General features: G+C 38.4%; 1 protein-coding gene and 1 non-coding gene across 3 annotated transcripts in view; one reads left to right on the plus strand and one right to left on the minus strand.

Moving 5' to 3' along the window:
* Positions 1-19255, minus strand: part of SMG6 (SMG6 nonsense mediated mRNA decay factor) — a 234829-nt gene that overhangs the window by 53608 nt on the left and 161966 nt on the right. The gene's annotated exons all lie outside the window — the stretch shown is intronic.
* Positions 3054-3162, plus strand: LOC118887626. Its single transcript, XR_005018101.1, has one exon. It is a non-coding gene; the product is annotated as a U6 spliceosomal RNA (small nuclear RNA).

The following is a 19255-nucleotide window of genomic DNA, read 5'->3' on the forward strand; positions in this document are numbered from 1 at the left end:
CAGAAAAACCAGAGATAAACCCACGCACATATGGTCACCTAATTTACAACAAAGGAGGCAAGAACATACAATGGAGAAAAGACAGTCTCTTCAATAAGTGGTGCTGGGAAAACTGGACAGCTACATGTAAAAGAATGAAATTAGGTTGGTTCCATGTCCTGGCTACTGTAAAAAGTGCTGCAGTGAATATTGTGGTACATGTCTCTTTCTGAATTATGGTTTTTCAGGGTATATGCCCAGTAGTGGGATTGCTGGGTCATATGGTAGTTCTACTTTTAGTTTTTTAAGGAACCTCCATACTGTTTTCCATAGTGGTTGTATCAATTTACATTCCCACCAACAGTGCAAGAGGGTTCCCTTTTCTCTACACCCTTTCTAGCATTTATTGTTTCTAGCTTTTTTGATAATGACCATTCTGACCGGCGTGAGGTGATACTCCATTGTAGTTTTGATTTCCATTTCTCTAATAATTAGTGATGTTGAGCATCTTTTCACGTGCCTCTTGGCCGTGTGTATGATGAAATGTCTATTTCATCATAGAAAAAATGTCTATTTAGGTCTATTTAGGTCTCCCGCCCATTTTTTAACTGGACTGTTTTTTTGGTATTGAGCTCCATGAGCTGTTTGTATATTTTGGAGATTAACCCTTTGTCTGTTGTTTCATTTGCAAATATTTTCTCCCATTCGGAGGGTTGTCTTTTTGTCTTGTTTATGGTTTCCTTTGCTGTGCAAAAGCTTTTAAGTTTAATTAAGTCCCACTTGTTTATTTTTGTTTTTATTTCTATTACTCTAGGAGGTGGGTCAAAAAAGATTTTGCTGTGCTTTATGTCAAAGAGTGTTTTTCCTATGTTTTCCTCTAAATGTTTTATAGTGTCTGGTCTTACATTTAAGTCTTTAATCCATTTGGAGTTTATTTTTGTGTATGGTGTTAGGTAGTGTTCTAATTTCCCTCTTTTACCACAATGTTCATTGCAGCACTATTTACAATAGCCAGGACATGGAACCCACCTAAATGTCCATCAACAGATGAATGGATAAAGAAGATGTGGCACATACATACAGTGGAATATTACTCAGCCATAAAAGGAAACAAAACTGAGTTACTTGTAGTGAGGTGGATGGACTCAGAGTCTGTCATACAGAGTGAAGTAAGTCAGAATGAAAAAAACAAATACCGTATGCTAACACATATATATGGAATCTAACAACAAAAAAAAGAAATGGTACTGATGAACCTAGTTGCAGGGCAGGAATAAAGAGACAGACATAGAGAATGGACTTGAGGACATGGGGTGGGAGGGCAAAGCTGGGGCAAAGTGAGAGTAGCATCAACATACATACACAAGTGAATGTAAAACAGTTGGCTGGTGGGAAGCAGCAGCATAGCACAGGGGGATTGGCTCAGTGCTTTGTGATGACATAGAGGGTTGGGATAGGAGGATGGGAGGGAGGCTCAAGAGGGAGGGGATATGGGGACATGTGCATGCATATGGCTGATTCGCTTTGTTGTGCAACAGAAACTAACACAGTATTGTGAAGTAACTGTACTCCAAAAAAGATCTATTAAAAATAAGTAAATAAATAAAGAAAATGGGTACATATATACAATGGAATACTACTCAGCCATAAAAAAGGATGAAATAATGCCATTTGCAGCAACATGGATGCAACTAGAGATTATCATACTAAGTTAAGTAAGTCAGAAAGAGAAAGACAAGTACCATTTGATATCACTTATATGTGGAATCTCAAATATGACACAAATGAACCTATCTATAAAATAGAAACAGAATCAGGGACATAGAGAATAGATGGTGGTTGCCAAGGGGGAAGGAGGTGGGAGAGGGTACAAGTGGTAGTCTGGGATTAGCAAATGCAAACTGGTGTATATAGAATGGATAAACAAAAAGGTCCTACTGTATAGCACATGGAACTACATATAAACCATAATGGAAAAGAATATGAAGAAGAATGTATATATATATGTATAACTGAGTCACTGTGCTGTATAGCAGTAATTAACACAACACTGTAATTCAACTATACTATACTTCAATAAAAAATACAAAGAAAGAAAAAACACATCACATAAATTAATGAAAGAAATAAGTGATTGGCTAAAAACAGAATCAATAAGAGAATTTGATGTGATAGCTGAGTATAAATGTTAGCTTTTCCCAAGTACTACGTAGACGGCGGAATGGAAAAAATTCCATTCATTATAGCAAGAAAATCAATGAAAAAACATGGAGACATAAAAGAACTGATATCCAGAGAATACTATGACCTAATAAGAAAACTTATAACAATGTCAAATTTTCTTCAAAGATATTTTTATTTTTAAAATTCTTATTTATGTATTTATGTATTTATTATTTATTTATTTTGGCTGCACTGTTTGTTTTTTTTTAATAAATTTATTTATTTTATTTTTGGCTGCGTTGGGTCTTTCTTGCTGCATGCAGGCTTTCTCTAGTTGCAGTGAGCAGGGGTTACTCTTTGTTGCGGTGCATGGGCTTCTCATTGCGGTGGCTTCTCTTGTTGCACAGCACGGCCTCTAGGCACATGGGCTTCAGTAGTTGTGGCACGTGGGCTCAGTAATTGTGGTTTGCAGGCTCTAGAGTGCAGACTCAGTAGTCGTGGTGCACAGGCTTAGTTGCTCCATGGTATGTGAGATTTTCCCGGATCAGGGCTCAAACCCATGTCCATTGCATTGGCAGGCGGATTCTTAACCACTGCACCACCAGGGAAGTCCCTGCACTGGTTTTTAGTTGCAACATGCGGGATCTTCGTTGCAGCACGTGGGATCTTTTTTTAGTTGCGACATGTGGCCTCTTAGTTGTGGCATGAAGACTTCTTTAGTTGCGGTATGTGGACTAATTGAGGCATGTGAACTCTTAGTTGCGGCATGCACGCAGGATCTAGTTCCCTGACCAGGGATTGAACCCAGGCCCCCTGCACTGGGAGCCCAGAGTCTTACCCACTGGACCACCAGCGAAGCCCCCAAAGATATTTTTAAAGTGAATGCAATTCCAATCAAAATACCATGAGGAGTGCTCGTTTTTGGCAGCACATATAGTGAAAACTGGAACAATGGAGAGAAGATTAGCATGACCCCTGCTCAAGGATGATGTGCAAATTTGTGATATGTTCCATATTTTTATTGTATATTTGAAAGTTGCTAAGAGAGTAAATCTCAGAAGTTCTCATCACAAGAAAAAGAAATTTGTAACTATGTGTGGTAATGGATGTTATCCAGACTTATTGTTGTGATCATTTCACAATATATACATATATCTAATCATTATATTGTATACCTAAAACTAATATGTTGTATGTTAATTATATCTCAATAAAAAAAATACCATGAGGATTTTTTTTGGGGGGGTGGAGTGGGATTTAAAATTATTCTGAAGTTTGCATAAAGCATAACTAGGTAGAAAAAGCCAAAGGTATACTGCAATAAAATATATAAAGGAACATGTGTAAACTCACATCACTAGTATTAAAACACATTACAAAGCTAGAGTAACTAAAACGACAAAGTTATGTTTCAAGAATAGACAAACATAAAACAAAAAAAAATCCTAGAAACACATGCTAGGATGCATCTATATCTATCGATACATATAGATTTTAGTATAGTGTATATATATATCTAGTGTATGATGAAGCTTAACTTTTAGTTAAGTAGAAACAGAATAAATTATTCAATAAATGATGCTACTTTATAAACTATTCTGAAAAAATTATGTTAGATCTCTATCTCACATCATTCAGCAAAATAAATTCAGATAAAAGTTTTAATAATAATTTTTCAAAAAGTAAAATAATGTGAAGAAAATATGATTATTCATTTGGTTTGAGGTTAGGAAGACTTTTTAAAACAAAAACAAGTTTCATAAAGGGAAAATGGAAGATTTGGCTACACAAAATTTTAAATCATTTACATTTGAAAAAGATCCCATAAATAATGGAAGGTAAGTGAGAAATTGTATAAAATACTTTGAATATAAATGATTGAAAAGGATTCCAACCCTTGTTAGGAAGGCCTTTTCAAAAAAAAATAGTAAGTGAAAAATATTCCAATAAAAAACAGGCAAAGGATGTGAGAAGGTAAATCCTTAAGAAGACATAAAATGTCAATGCTCAACTGTACCTGAGAATTCCTCTTTTAAACATTTTCAAAATCAGTTTATTAATTTTAGTGGTAATTCTCCTTATTTCAAAGACCAATGTTATTTTTGACCTTAAAAAGGAATAACTCAACTTGCTCACTGTATTTATTGTTCACTGGAAAAAATATTTACTATTCTTGGCTCCAAGTATTATTCTGGCTATTTAAATTAAAAAACAAAAAAACAAAAAAACGAACACAACACTGTAAATCAACGATATGCCAATAAAAATTAACTGAAAAAAATCAAAGTGAGACTTAAAGTCTGAAGATTTGACACCTTTAAGGATATTCAAAAGATTGATTCATGGATTCCAGAAAGCAGAGGTCCAAAACTCTGGTTGTAGAAATAGCACTAATATACACATGTACAAATTTCTAAATTAGCTGGTGCAGGAGTTCTGCTTCCAATATGACTAAGTAAGTTCCTACTGGATTAAATTTCCTGTGAATAACAATGATAAACTCAGGGTAAAATTATAAAAACAAATACCCGAAGGCACTAGAGAATGAACCAAATTAGGCAGATCTGTGAGGGATCCTGACACTCAGAAGAAGGAGCTGGGACAGTTGGTGGTACCATACAGCACAGCTAAAACTCTGCTGAAAAATCCAGTCTTTAATAGCCTGAAGAAACAAAGGACAAAGTTCAAGACAATCACAGCTGCTAAAAAGCAAGGGAGGAAATCCCATAAAGGGGGTAGCCAGAGAGAGGAAGCCCCATATTCTGTGTATACACAATACTCAAATTCACGGCTGACTTCTGAATCATGCATGTGTAGATTAAATGTAAAAAACAAACAAACAAACAAAACCCAGACAAACGGAAAGGATGTTTGACCTACTGCAGTTTGAGTCCAACCAACTGAAAAGCCTGATACACTAAAGCATCAACCTTCTCTGCAGGAATGAAACAAAATCCACATGACATTTACAATTCCAGGATAAAACCCTAAATTACTCAATATACAAAGAACCAGGAAAATGTGACCTACTCTTTTTTTAAAAATTTTTTTATTGAAGTATAGTTGATGTATAACTTACAGGTATACAATATAGTGATTCACAATTTTTAATGGTTATACTCCATTTTATAATTATTATAAAATACTGGCTATATTCCCCTAGTTGTACAATATATCCTTGTAGCTTACTTTATACCTAATAGTTTGTACCTCCTAATCTCCTACCCCTATATCGCCCCCCTTCCCTCTCCCCACTGGTAACAATTTGTTTGTTCTCTGTATCTGTGAATCTGCTGCTTTTTTGTTATATTCACTAGTTTTGTTTGTTTGTTTTTGTTTTTGGCCATGCCACACGGCATGCAGGATCTTAGTTCCCCAACCTGGGATCAAACCTGTGCCCCCTGCAGTGGAAGCGCAGAGTCTTAACCACTGGACTGCCAGGGAAATCCTGTTTTTTTTTTAGCTTCCACATATAAGTGATGTCATACAGTATTTAATGTGACCTATTCTTAAGAGAAAAGACAGTAAATGGAGACCACCTCTGAAATGACACAAATGTTAAAATTAACAGCGAGGTTATGGAAAAAGTTACTATAATGACGTTCAGTGAGATAAAGGAAAATGACTGAAATAAATGAAAAGATAGGAAATCTCAGCAGAGAAACAGAAACTATGCAAAAGAACCAAATGGAAAGTGTAGAACTGAAAAAACAAAAACAAAACAAAACCAAAAGCAAAACAAAACAAACCCAATAATCTAATATCTGAAGTAAGAAAGTCACCGGATGTGCTTAAAAGGAAATGGAGGGACTTCCCTGGTGGCGCAGTGGTTAAGAATTCTCCTGCCAATGCAGGGGACACGGGTTCGAGCCCTGGTCTGGGAAGATCCCACATGCCGCAGAGCAACTAAGCCCGTGCGTCACAGCTACTGAGACTGTGCTCTAGAGCCTGGAAGCCACAACTACTGAGCCCGTGTGCCACAACTACTGAAGCCCACGCACCTAGAGCCCGTGCTCCGCAACAAGAGAAGCCCCCACAATAAGAAGCCCGTGCACCGCAACAAAGAGTAGCCCCCGCTTGCCACAAGTAGAGAAAGCCTGTGCACAGCAATCAAGACCCAATGCAGCCAAAAAAAGGTTTCAAAAAGGAAATGGAGATGAGAAAGAAGTGAGTAAATCTGAAGTCAGAATAGAAATCATCCAATCTAAAGAAGAGGAAAAAAAGAAAAATTAATAAAGCCCCTGATTTGGGAGACAATAGCAAAAGGCCTAACATACATGTAATTGAATCCCAGAAGGAGAAGAGACTGGAGCAGAAAAAATTAACTTCAGTAATAATATCTGAAAGTCCCCCAAATTTGGTGAAAGACAATCTGTAGATTCAAGAGCACAGCAAACCCCAAGCAGGCTAAATACAAAGAAAATCATGCCTAGAATATCACAGTCAAACTACTGAATACCAGATATAGAGAAAATATAGAAAGCAGCCAGAGAAAAATGACCCATCACATATACAGAACAACAGTTTGAACAAGGGCTGATTGATGTCTTATCAGAAACTATACAGGCCATAAGACAATGGATGAACATATTTAAAGTACTGAAAATTTTCTACATCCAGTGAAGAGATCTTTAAAGAAGGAAGTGAAATAAAGACATTTTCTGGTGAAAGAATACTAAGGGAATTTTAGCAGATATGCCTTACAAGAAAAGCCAAAAGCTCTTCAAGCCAGAGGAAAACAATACCACTTGTATACTTGGCTCTTCACAAAGAAATGGTAAATACCTGGGTAAATACAAACAACAATTTTTCTACCCTTTTAAATTAAAAAAGATATATAGATTTGTTTAATGCAAAATTATAACATTTTACAAACTGGATATCCCCATTCCAATGAATGAGGCTGGTTCCTTACCTAACACCATACATAAAAATTAACTCAAAATTGGTCAAAGATCTAAACTTATGAGCTAAAACTATAAAACTCTTAGAATAAAACATAGGAGAAAATCTTCATGACATTGGATTTCATAATGATTTCCTGCATGTGACACCAAAAGCACATTCAACAAAAGAAAAAATAGATTAAATGGTAAATTTTATTATCTATCTATCTATCTATCTATCTATCTATCTATCTAATGTATATATCCAGCAGCTTGCAGGATCTTAGTTCCCCGACCAGGGATTGAACCCGGGCCCCTAGCAGTGAAAGCATGGAGTCCCAACCACTGGACCGCCAGCGAATTCCCAATGTTACATATATTTTACCACAGATACACAAACAACACCTTATCAACACAAGGATTTAGCATTATTTCAAATGTTTGCTAATATTAAGTTAGTAGAAATAAAATTTGCATGTCTTTGAAGTAAAAATCCAAAGACCAAACACATCCCCATAACACTGTCATGTGGAGTTTATAATGTATACAGTATATTATATACATATATATATGTATATAATACATATATATGTATATAATACATATATACATATACATATATATGTATTATATACATATGTATGTATATATGTATATGTATGTATATGGTATATACCATATAACAACTATAATAATAAAAGAGCAATGGGTAACTGGAACTGTATGGTTGCAAGATTTCTACATTTTATGTGAAGTGGTACAATAGCAACTCTAAGTAGTCTGAAAAGTTAAGGATGTATTAAATATACTATCATCTACAGAGCCACCACTAAAAAACTGCAAACAAATAGCTAAAATGCCAATAAATAATTTAAAATGGAATTCTAAAAGAAAAATCATATAATCTAAAAGAAGTCAGGAAAGTAGGTGCAAAAGGAAGATACAAAACAGAGGAAAAGAAAAAAAGAAGGAACAAAAAATCAGAAGGGACAAAACAGAAAACAACTAACAAAACTGTAAACCTAAATCCAACCACAGGGATAATTACATTAACTGTTAATAAACTAAATACTTCACTTGAAAGGAGATTTTCAGTATGGATTGAAAAGTAAGACCCAGCTACATGCTGTCAATAAGAGATACATTTTATATATAAAGATACAGACTGGTTAAAAGCAAATGGATGGGAAAAGATACACCATGCAAATAATAAACAAAAGAAGACTGGAGGGACTTTCCTGGTGGCGCAGTGGATAAGACTCTGCACTCCCAATGCAGGGGGCCTGGGTCTGATCCCTGGTCAGGGAACTAGATCTCACATGCATGCTGCAACTAAGAGTTCCCATGCCACAACTAAGGAGCCCTCCTGCCGCAACTAAGGAGCCCACGTGCTGCAACTAAGGAGTCGGCAAGCCACAACTAAGGAGCCTGCGAGCCTGAACTAAGGAGCCTGCTTTCTGCAACTAACACCTGGTGCAACCAAATAAACAAATACTTTTTAAAAAAATGATTAAAAGAAGACTGGAGTGGTTATATTAATATCAGAAAAAAAATTAATTTCAAGGCAAAGTATTATCAGAGATGAAAGAGGGGCATTTCACAATGATAAGATGGTCAATTCATCAGGAAGATATAACAGTCATAACGGTGTATGTGCCTAGTAAGAGACCTGCAAAATACAGGAAACAAAAACTGACAGAGTTAAAGGGACGAACAGAAAATCCACAATCATATTTGGAGATTTTAACATTCCCCTCTCAGAATTTTTTTAAAATTAATTAAATTATTTATTTATTTATTTATGGCTGCATTGGGTCTTCATTGTGGCGAGCAGAGGCTACTCTTCATTGCGGTGTGCGGGCTTCTCATTGTAGTGGCTTTTCCTGTTGTGGGGCATGGGCTCTAGGTGCGTGGGCCTCAGTAGTTGCAGCACGCAGGCCCTAGAGGGCGTGGGCTTCAGTAGTTGTGGTGTCTGGGCTCAGCAGTTGAGGCGGGTGGGCTCAGTAGTTGTGGCTCGCGGGCTCTAGAGCACAGGTTCAGTAGTTGTGGCACACAGGCTTAGTTGCTCCACGGCATGTGGGATCTTCCCGGACCAGGGATCAAACCCACGCCCCCCGCATTGGCAGGCAGATTCTTAACCACTGTGCCACCAGGGAAGTACCCCTTCTCAAAAATTAATAGAGCGCCTAGACAAAATATTAGTAAAGACATAGAGGATCTCAACACTATCAACCACTTCAACCTAATTGATATTTATAAAACACTATGCCCAACATACAGAATACATTCTTTCCATTGTACGTAGTTATGGTCTTCAACATAGATACGTGCTAAGCCATAAAACAAGTCTCAATAAATTTAAAAGGACTGAAATAATGCCAAGTATGCTCTCTGATCACAATGGAATTAAATTAGGAATCAGTAACAATAAGATATCCAGGAAAACCCAAATATTTGGAAATTAAACCACACACGTCTAAATAATCCATATGTCACTACATACAGATCCTACAGACATCAAAATAATAGCAAGACATTATTATGAACCATTTTATGCCAACAAGTTTGCCAACTTAGATTTAACACCAATATTGGTGGCACAGTGGTTAAGAATCCGCCCGCCAATGCAGGGGACAAGGGTTCAAGCCCTGGTCCAGGAAGATCCCACATGCCGCGGAGCAACTAAGCCTGTGTGCTGCAACTACTGAGCCTGTACTCTGGAGCCCACGAGCCACAACTACTGAGCCTGTGCACCACAACTACTGAAGCCTGCGCGCCTAGAGCCTGTGCTCTGCAACAAGAGAAGCCACCGCAATGAGATGCCCGTGTACCACAACGAAGAGTAGCCTGCTTGCTGCAACTAGAGAAAGCCCGCGCGCAGCAACAAAGACCCAACAGAGCCATAAATAAATAAATAAATAAATTTATTAAAAACAAACAAACACCAATATTACACAAACCCTTTCGGAAAATGGAGGAGAATGAGGAGATTAAACTTCCCAAGCCATTTAATGAGGTCAGCATAACTCTAATTCCAAAACCTGACAAGATATAACAACATAAATATTCCTCATGAACACAGACACAAACATCCTTACCAAAATATTGGCAAATCCAATACAGCAAATAGGGTTTATTCAAGTAATGCAATGTTGTTTAAACATTTAAAAATCAATCAGTGACTCATAAAACTTAACAATAAGAAAACAAACAACCAAATTAAAAAATGGGCAAAAAATCTGGACAGCTCAATGAACTAAATATACAGATGGCAAACATATGAAAAGATGCTCAACATCATAAATCATTAAAAAATTGCAAATTAAAACAATAATGAGCTACCAGTACACACCTATTAGAATGGCTAAAATCCAAAATACAGACAACACCGAATGCTGGTGAGGCTGTGAAGCAACAGGAACTTTCATTCATTGCTGGCAGGATGCAAAATGGTACAGCTATATTGAAGGCAGCTGGGCAGTTTCTTACAAAGCTACACATAGTCTTACTACATGATCTAGCAATTGTAGTTCTTCGTATCTACCTAAATGAGGTGAAAGCTTACCTCCATATAAAAATGTTTATAGTGGCTTTATTCATAATTGCCAAAACTTGTAAGCAACCGAGATGTTCAGTAGGTGAATGGATAAACAAACGGTGGTACATCCATACCATGAATATTATTCAGGAATAAAAATAAATATCATTATTTCATACCATGGAATATTATTCAGGAATAAAAAGAAATGAGTTATCAAGCCATAAAAACAACCTTAAATGTATAGTTAAGTGAAAGAAGACAATCTGAAAAGGCTACATGTGATTCCAAAGCTTGTATGATTCTAACTATATGACACTTTAGAAAAGGCAAAACTATAGAGACAGAAATAAGACCAGTGGTTGCCAGGGGCTAGAGAAGATGGAGGGAGGGAAGAACAGGTGGAGCACAGAGTATCTTTAGTATCAGACAGGGTATCTTCTGTCTGATACTATAATGGTAGATACGTGTCATTATATATTTGTCAAAACCCATAGAATGTACAACACAGAGAGTAAACCCTAATGTAAGTAATGTAAATAATGTAAACCCTAATGGACTTTAGTTAATAATAATGTATCAATATTTGCTCATCAGTTGTAACAAATGGGCTACACTAATACAAAATGTTAATAATAGGAGAAACTGCTGTGGGGAGGGGTGGCGGGGGAGAGCTTGGGTTTTCAAGCTCTCATAAAGTAATAGCCATAAAACAAAAACATGATAAATTAGATTGCATCAAAATTAAAAACTTCTGTTCAGCAAGACACTGTTAAGAAAACAAACAGGCAAGCCATGTACTGAGTGAAAACATTCACAAAACATATATATTTGACAAAGTACTTGTATCCAGAATACATAAAGAAATCTTATAACTCAATAACAAGAAAACAAACAACTCAATTAAAGAAAATGGGCAACAGATCTAAAACAGACCCTTCACAAAGAAGATATACAGATGGCCAGTAAGGACATGAAAAACTATGTAAATTCTATATTAGTCATCAGGGAAATGCAAATTAAAAACCAAAATGATATACTGCCCCCCTCCCCCAAATGAGGACGTGGAGCAACTGGAACTCTTATACATTGTTGGAGTGTAATATGGTGCAATCACCTTTGGAAAAAGGTCTAGCAATCTCCAATAAAAAAGCATCCATATATCCTATGACTCAGCAATTCCAATCCTAGGCATTTACTCAAGAGAAAACACATGTCCACAAAAAGGTTTGTGTACAACTATTCATAGCAACTTTATATTCGTAATAGCACCAAACTGGAAATAGTCATCAATCCATCAATCAGAGAATGGGTAACTGTGATACATTCATAAAATGGAAAACTACTCAGCAACAAAAAGGAATAAACTGCTGATAAATGTAACAACATGGAGGAATGTCAAAAACTTTATACTGAATGAAAGAAGCCTTACTCAAAAGAGTATACGCTGTATGATTCCATTTTTATGAAGTTCTGAAAAAGGCAAATCTCATCTACAGTGGAAAAAAAAAATCAAGACACAGACTGCCTCTGGGGGTAAAGGTAGAGATAAGGGAGCATAATAATAAGACTCTAAATTTTGATAGGTTTTGGGTTACAGAGGTATATGCATTTGCCAGAACCTAGCAAAGGTATACTTAATGTTTGTCCATATCACTGTATGTAAATTTTACCTCAAAAGAAAAAAGCCATAAACGAATATTGAACTCTAGTTAATGATATATATTCATGCTGAAGGATTTAGAGAAAATGTATTGACGACATAGATCAAAAAGAAACATGATGGATGGAGAGATGGATGGATAGACAGATACATGACAAAGCAAGTATCTTAAGATGAGAATGACAAAATCCAGATGCTGAGGATAAGTGAGCTCATTGTAAAATTCTTTCAACTTTGCAGTATAATAAAATGTTGGAAATCAATTATATCACTAGAAAATAAAAAGACAATGTATATTTGGATGCAGTAGACGTGGCTGTTTGGATTAAAAAAAGAGAATCTATCTTTATCCTTGTTGCCCTCACTAAATGGCTGTCTCCGTAGCTATTAAGGAAAACAGGGTGTCAGAATGCTGGTTTCGCCACCTAAAAGAAGTCTTCAGCTGCTTGTGTCATAACATTGGCTCTGATATAATTCCTCAAATTTGGAAGACTAGAAATGTTGAAAATGTAGAGGCAGTTTCAATACCCAGAAGGCAGGGCTGGGAACTGAGACATATAAATTTGGCTCTGGCACCGGGTGGGGAGGGGGCAATGACTGAGCTAGGTCAGAAGTGGCCAGTCACAGAGACCCTCGCCAGCTCCAGCAGTTCTCTGTCTGGACGTCGGCCCCACATACTGGCTTAAAACCTCAAGAAACTAGAAGATCTCACCAGCGGGATCAGCCAGAGCAGCTGAAACACGTCCCTGTCAACAATAAATGTTTATCTGGGCAGATAACCTGGCAGATAGCCGCGTCCTGATCTTAGGCAACTTGAAACCCCACAACGGGAGGCTGAGCACAGAGGGGCCCTTTGCCTTTGCCACACGGATAGGAAGGCAGAGATGGAAGGTGGACCTGGCTCCTACTACAAGAGAGGCGGCAGGAAGCCACTCTGCAAGTGCCAGCTTCTCTCCTGGGCAATGGCCAGATTCCCTTAAACACAGAGGGTGGGGACAGAGAAGTCAAGTGAGCCAACACTAAACAGTGCCACCGCACGAAGCTGGCTGTTACACCACAGCCCTGAAGGTATGAGGGGCTCTGGCGTGTTGGCTGCGGCCACAGGAACCACACTGGCTGAGGGCTTCCCCAGGCCTGGGTGGGAGGCTCATCACTGACTCCGGCCACACACAGGCTCAGTCGCCACCTCGGTCAGTGGCAAACAGCTGCTGAGAGAGGAGGGGCAGACCCAGGGGTGCTGTGCTCTGCACAGCAACATCTGCCACTTTAGGAGACTCCAGACAAGACTCGTAAGAACCATATGGTTTAGACCTCACAGAGGTACCAGAAGAAAGGGTTGTACAGGGAAAGAGGCAGCTGGAAGAAAGGAATGGAGGTATGCTGATGGCACAGAGAGGCCCGTCACTGACAACTGTCTCTGCAAACAATTTTACTACCAGTTCTGAAAACCCCACGCCCTAACTGAGGGATTAAATCTTGGCACTGGTTATTCCTCCCATTTATATGCCTCTGCCCACACTGCTCTTGGGACGGCAGAGGACAGGGAAGTGGAACTCACAGTTTGCCTAAAGGGAAAGTTCAGCTCTTGTTCAGCAGACTATGGTTGAGTTCTCTTCCAGGGCAGAGAACGGAGATAGTTTAACAAAGGTTCTGTGCTCTGAAAGAGTACCACGTTAAGCCCAGAAGAACAATAAGGGTGTGGATCTGGGATGGAGCCTAATGGAGAAGTGTAGGAGTGTGTGTGTGTGTGATAATCTGTTTTTTTTGTTTTTTTTTTTCAGGGGTTGCGGGAGGATGCCAATCCATTCTTTAGACTTCATTCGCACTTATAGCTGCTTTATAATCATTTCCTGAAAACACAGTAGGAAGAGAGTGGTATTTGCTCACCCCACCCTCCATCTAACACTGCCCCAGCAATCCAACTATGTGCTTTAAACTGAGAAGACGCCAGTTTTTTGCCTTTGGCAGCACTGAAGGCCAGACATTACCAGCACTCCTGTGAACAGCTCGAGGCTCCACCCAAAGAAGACTGCACACACTGAAATCCAAGAGGACTATCATTTCCAGCACAACAACCCAGGAGAGAAAGAGGAGAGCTGAGGAAGCTGGGTGGGACAGTTGGGACACTTCTAAGTTCTGACACCAGAACACCCAAGTGGTTAGCATAGGAATTTTGGTAGAGTGGTGATAGATCAATTCTAGTGTGAGAAAGCCCAAATGCTATAATAAAAAAAGTTATCTGTATACAAGGAGAGAGATGAGAATGAGGGTGGGGTGTAGGCTAGAGGGTAGTAAGGTGGAGAAAGCATATTTAGAGAACTGGGTAGCTGCTGAGCTAGTCCAATTCTGAATACACAGGAGATGTTCCAGCCTCTTTTCAGGAGAGGCTGATGGAGAGTGGTTATGCGCAGGCCAGGACAAACAGGTTCCATTTCTGGTCTAGAAGCTGACTGGAGGGCTCCTCTGCAAGACAGTCGTAATAAAATGTTGATACACAGACACCACAAACCTACTGCTCCTGGCTATTCAAGGTCAAAGGCATCTTCTTCCAGAAGAGCTGTGTGATAGCCTCTAAGCTCTAAGACACCCAATTTTATTTACTGAGTTTTCCTGTTTACTCCGAGAAGATCTGCAGATCTCCCTAGGGAGTCTTTAGAGAGCTGCTAAGGAGGGGAGCAGGGAGACCGCTGTGAATAGTACTAAGGACATAGCTCTTTTACACCCTAACATTACTGCTTACCTGGCAGGAAAGAGAGAATGGACATGGAAAGGGAGTTCCCTAGTTTGTTTAATTAATTAACTATTTAATTAGTTAATTCTAGTATTCATCCTTTATTTTTTGTTTCTGATGTGCAGGATTCTCTTGGACTCTTGACCCTCATGGAAAATGGAATTGGAAGTATGACAATTATTGGCATCTGAAGGCACTTTCTGTTGTTTGTTGTTTTTCCCATGAGAATAGCATCAAAGTGATGAACAAGGTATAAATGCTTTAAAATAATCAATATTTTCATTTAGAAAGGAAATTTCTTTGAAAACAGTTGACCCATTTTGGGTACCACAGTCTCTGTTTATATGAAAATAAGAAAAGGCAGAAGGAGTTCCATTTCTGCCAGAGACAGTCTGTCTTTTGCTAATTTTTTGAAGGCAATAGGTTCTCTCTCTCTCTCTCTATGTATGTATGTATGTATGTATGTATTTATGGCTGCCTTGGGTCTTCGTTGTTGCGTGGGCTTTCTCTAGTTGCAGCAAGCGGGGGCTACTCTTCCTTGTGGTGTGCGGGCTTCTCATCGCAGTGGCTTCTCTTGTTGTGGAGCACGGGCTCTAGGCGCGTGGGCTTCAGTAGTTGTGGCACGCAGGCTCAGCAGTTGTGGTGCGTGACCCTTAGGGCACGTGGGCTTCAGTAGTTGTGGTGTGCGGGCTCTAGAGCGCAGGCTCAGTAGCTGTGGTGCACGGGCTTAGTTGCTCTGTGGCATATGGGATCTTCCCGGACCAGGGCTCGAATCCACCCTGCACTGGCAGGTGGATTCTTAACCACTGCACCAGCAGGGAAGTCCAGCAATAGGTTCTTTTTAAGTTCTGGAGCAAACTAGACACTTCTAAAAGGAAAACAGAGAAGGAGATAGGATCTGATGCTGCATGACTTCTGGCTGTCTCATATCCCAGAGAGAGAGAGAGAGAGAGAGAGAGAGAGAGAGAGAGAGAGAGAGAGAGAGTGCATGTGCCTGGAGGGACCTACCCCCTCCTGGAGGCAGGCCTCTCTAGGCATGCTTTCCATATGTGCAGTCATCCTGAGCCCAAAGATGATTCAGGTACTACAAGGCCTCTGCAGGTGTCACCATTGCCCAATGTTTTAGAAAGGAAAGAAAATCTGGGAAAAGAATCTAAAAAATAGTGGATATATGTATATGTGTAACTGATTCACTTTGCTGTACAGCAGAAGCTAACACAACATTGTAAATCAACTATACTCCAATAAAAGTTAATTAAAAAAAAAAGAAGAAAATCTGAGGATGATTCTCTAGGGCTGTGCTGTCTAATACAACAGCCATTAACCACATGTGGCTATTTAAACTTAAATTTAAATTACCTAAGACTAAATATAATTAAAAATTTAGTTCCAATAAATAGAAAGACATCCCAGGTTCATGGGCTGGAAAACTTAATATTGTTAAGATGACAGTACTACCCAAAGTGATCTTCAGATTCAATGCAATCCCCATCAAAATCCCAATGGCATTTTTTGCAGGAACAGAAAAACAGATCCTAAAATTCGTATGGACTCTCAAGACACCAAATAGCCAAAACAATTTTGAAAAAGAACAAAAATTGGAAGACTCACATTTCCCAATTTCAAAACTTACTACAAAGCTACAGTAATCAAAACAGTGTGGTACTGGCTTAAGGCCATAGAGACTAGTAGAAAAGAACACAGAGCCCAGAAATAAACCTTCATATATACCGTCAATCAATTTTTGACAAGGGTGCGAAGACCACTCAGTGGGGAGAGTCTTCAACAAATGGTGTTGGTAAGGTTGGATATTCCCATGAAAGAGAATGAAGATGGAGTCTTATCTTACACCATATTAAAAAATTAACTCAAAATCGATCAAAGACCTAAATGTAAGAGCTAAAACTAGAAAACTCTTACAGGAAAACACAGGGGGAAATCTTCATGACACTGGATTTGGCAATGATTTCTTGGATCTGACAGCAAATGCATAGGCAAAAAAATTTTTTAAATATAAAATGGACTTATCAAAATTGAAAACATTCATATACTGAATGACACTATCAAGAGAGTGAAAAGACAACCTACTGAATGGGAAAAAATACTTGTAAATCATTTATCTGCTAAGGAATTGATATCCAGAATATATAAAGAACCCCCTACAACTCAACAACAACAAAACAAGCTGATTCAAAAGTGGGCAAATGACTGGAAAAGACATTTCTCCAAAGAAAACTGTCAAATGGCATAAGCACATAAAAAGATGCTCAACATCATTAGTCCCTAGGAAAATGCAAACCCAAACCACAGTGATATACACCTTCACACCCACTAGGATGGCTATTATCAAGAAAACCAGAAAAAAGAAAAAAAAGAGAACCTTGGTGAGGATGTAGAGAAACTAGAACCACTGTGCACTGCTGGTGGGCCTATAAAATAGTGTAGCTGCTGTGAAAAACAGTTTGGCGGTTCCTCAAAAGGTTAAACACAGAATTACCATATAATTCAGCAATTACACTCTTAGGTATATACTCAAGGAATTGAAAGCAAGGACTCAAACAGATACTTGTACACCACTAGTACACCACAAGGTTCATAGTAGCACTACTCACACTAGCCAAAAGGTGGAGCAACCCAAGTGTCCACCAAAAGATGAATGATGAAAAAAGTGTGGTATATATATATACATTAGAATTATTCAGCCATAGAAAGGAACTAAATTCTGACACAGGCAACAACATGGATGAGCCTTGAAAACACTATGCTAAGTGAAATAAGCCAGACACAAAAGGACAAATATTGTATGATTCAACCTATATGAGGTACCTCGAATATGCAAATTCATAGAGACAGAAGGTAGACTAGAGGTCACAAGGGGCTGTGGGGGGGTGTTTGAGAAATTCTTATTTAATGGATACAGAGTTTCTGTTTGCAATGATGAAAAAGTTCTAGAAATGGATGAGTGATGACTGTAGAACACTGTGAATGTACTTAAATGTTACTGAATTGTACAATTAAAAAATGGTTAAAACAGTAAGTTTTATGTTATGTATATTTTACCACAATTTTAAAAAATTTAAAAAAATCATTTCCTCAGGGGCACCAGCCACATTACAAGTGTCAACAGCTATATGTGGCTAGTTGGCTACCATACTAGACAGTGCAGAGTAGTACATTTTTATCACTGCAGAAAGTCCTATTGGACAGCACTGCTCTAGAGCTATATTAAGATCACCTGATCCTGTTTTCAGCTGAACCATCCTAAAAGCTGCCTCTAGCTGCCTTATCCCTTATTCCAGTGTACCACTAGGCTGCCTACTTCCTCTCTAACCACTGTAAACCCCCTTAGCAGTGTAAATTTGAAAGTTTACAGTATTATTTCACAAGTGCTATTTCATTTAATGTTCAGAACTGATGGGGATGGAGGTGTTATTCCTTTTTCTTAGGCTTAAAAACTAAGGCCCACAGTTTTATAAGTGGAGCTGGGATGCAAACGCTTGATTTGAATTTGTGTTCTTTCCACTTATACACCACACTGCCTCTCAGAGGGTTTTGTCATTTTCACCAGCACTGACATCACCAAAAAGCATTCACTGAGCTGCACATGCTGATGTCCAGGAGGCTGTACAACAGTGGTCATCCTCTCCTTAGAAGTTTCCAACCTCAAACATGTTACATCCCCGAAGACTTCCTTTTCCAACCTGCTCATTTTAATCAACAGTAGCTCAAATACTTCAGTTATTTAGCCTCAAAATTTTATAAAGATGTTCAATTCTTCCCTCCTTTACCCTACTTATACTTTAGGAAAACCAAGTCATATTGTAATGCTGCTGCTGGTCTGAGCTAGATTCTCATCACCACAATCTTAGATAATATACTGCCAACCGGCCTCTTGCTTTTACTGTTTCTCCCCTCCTAAACCCTGCCACCAGATTAGTCCTCTGTATCTCCAATTCTGTTATGTTATTCCCTAACATTATATTTTTTACATAAAATTTTTTTTTAAATATAAGGGAGAATAAATGGCACGTAGGCAGCAGGGTAAAGACATTTAAGAAAATAAATGAAAAATAAGATGTGTCTCCCATGAAACAAGTATAGTCCAGAATATGTTCATTTTGCGGGGGGGGGGGGGGGGAAAGAGTAAGAATAAGAACACATTGAGCTATTTTTGGAAGGAAATCTTAGTTCAACATCAGAAATGTATTAATGTATATTCCCATACTAACAGGTCAAAAAAGACATACCACATGATCATCAACAGATGAAGGAAAAATATTTACTACAATTTAACT

This window comes from Balaenoptera musculus, chromosome 20 (assembly GCF_009873245.2).
Source record: "Balaenoptera musculus isolate JJ_BM4_2016_0621 chromosome 20, mBalMus1.pri.v3, whole genome shotgun sequence".
NCBI classification, from domain to species: domain Eukaryota; kingdom Metazoa; phylum Chordata; class Mammalia; order Artiodactyla; family Balaenopteridae; genus Balaenoptera; species Balaenoptera musculus.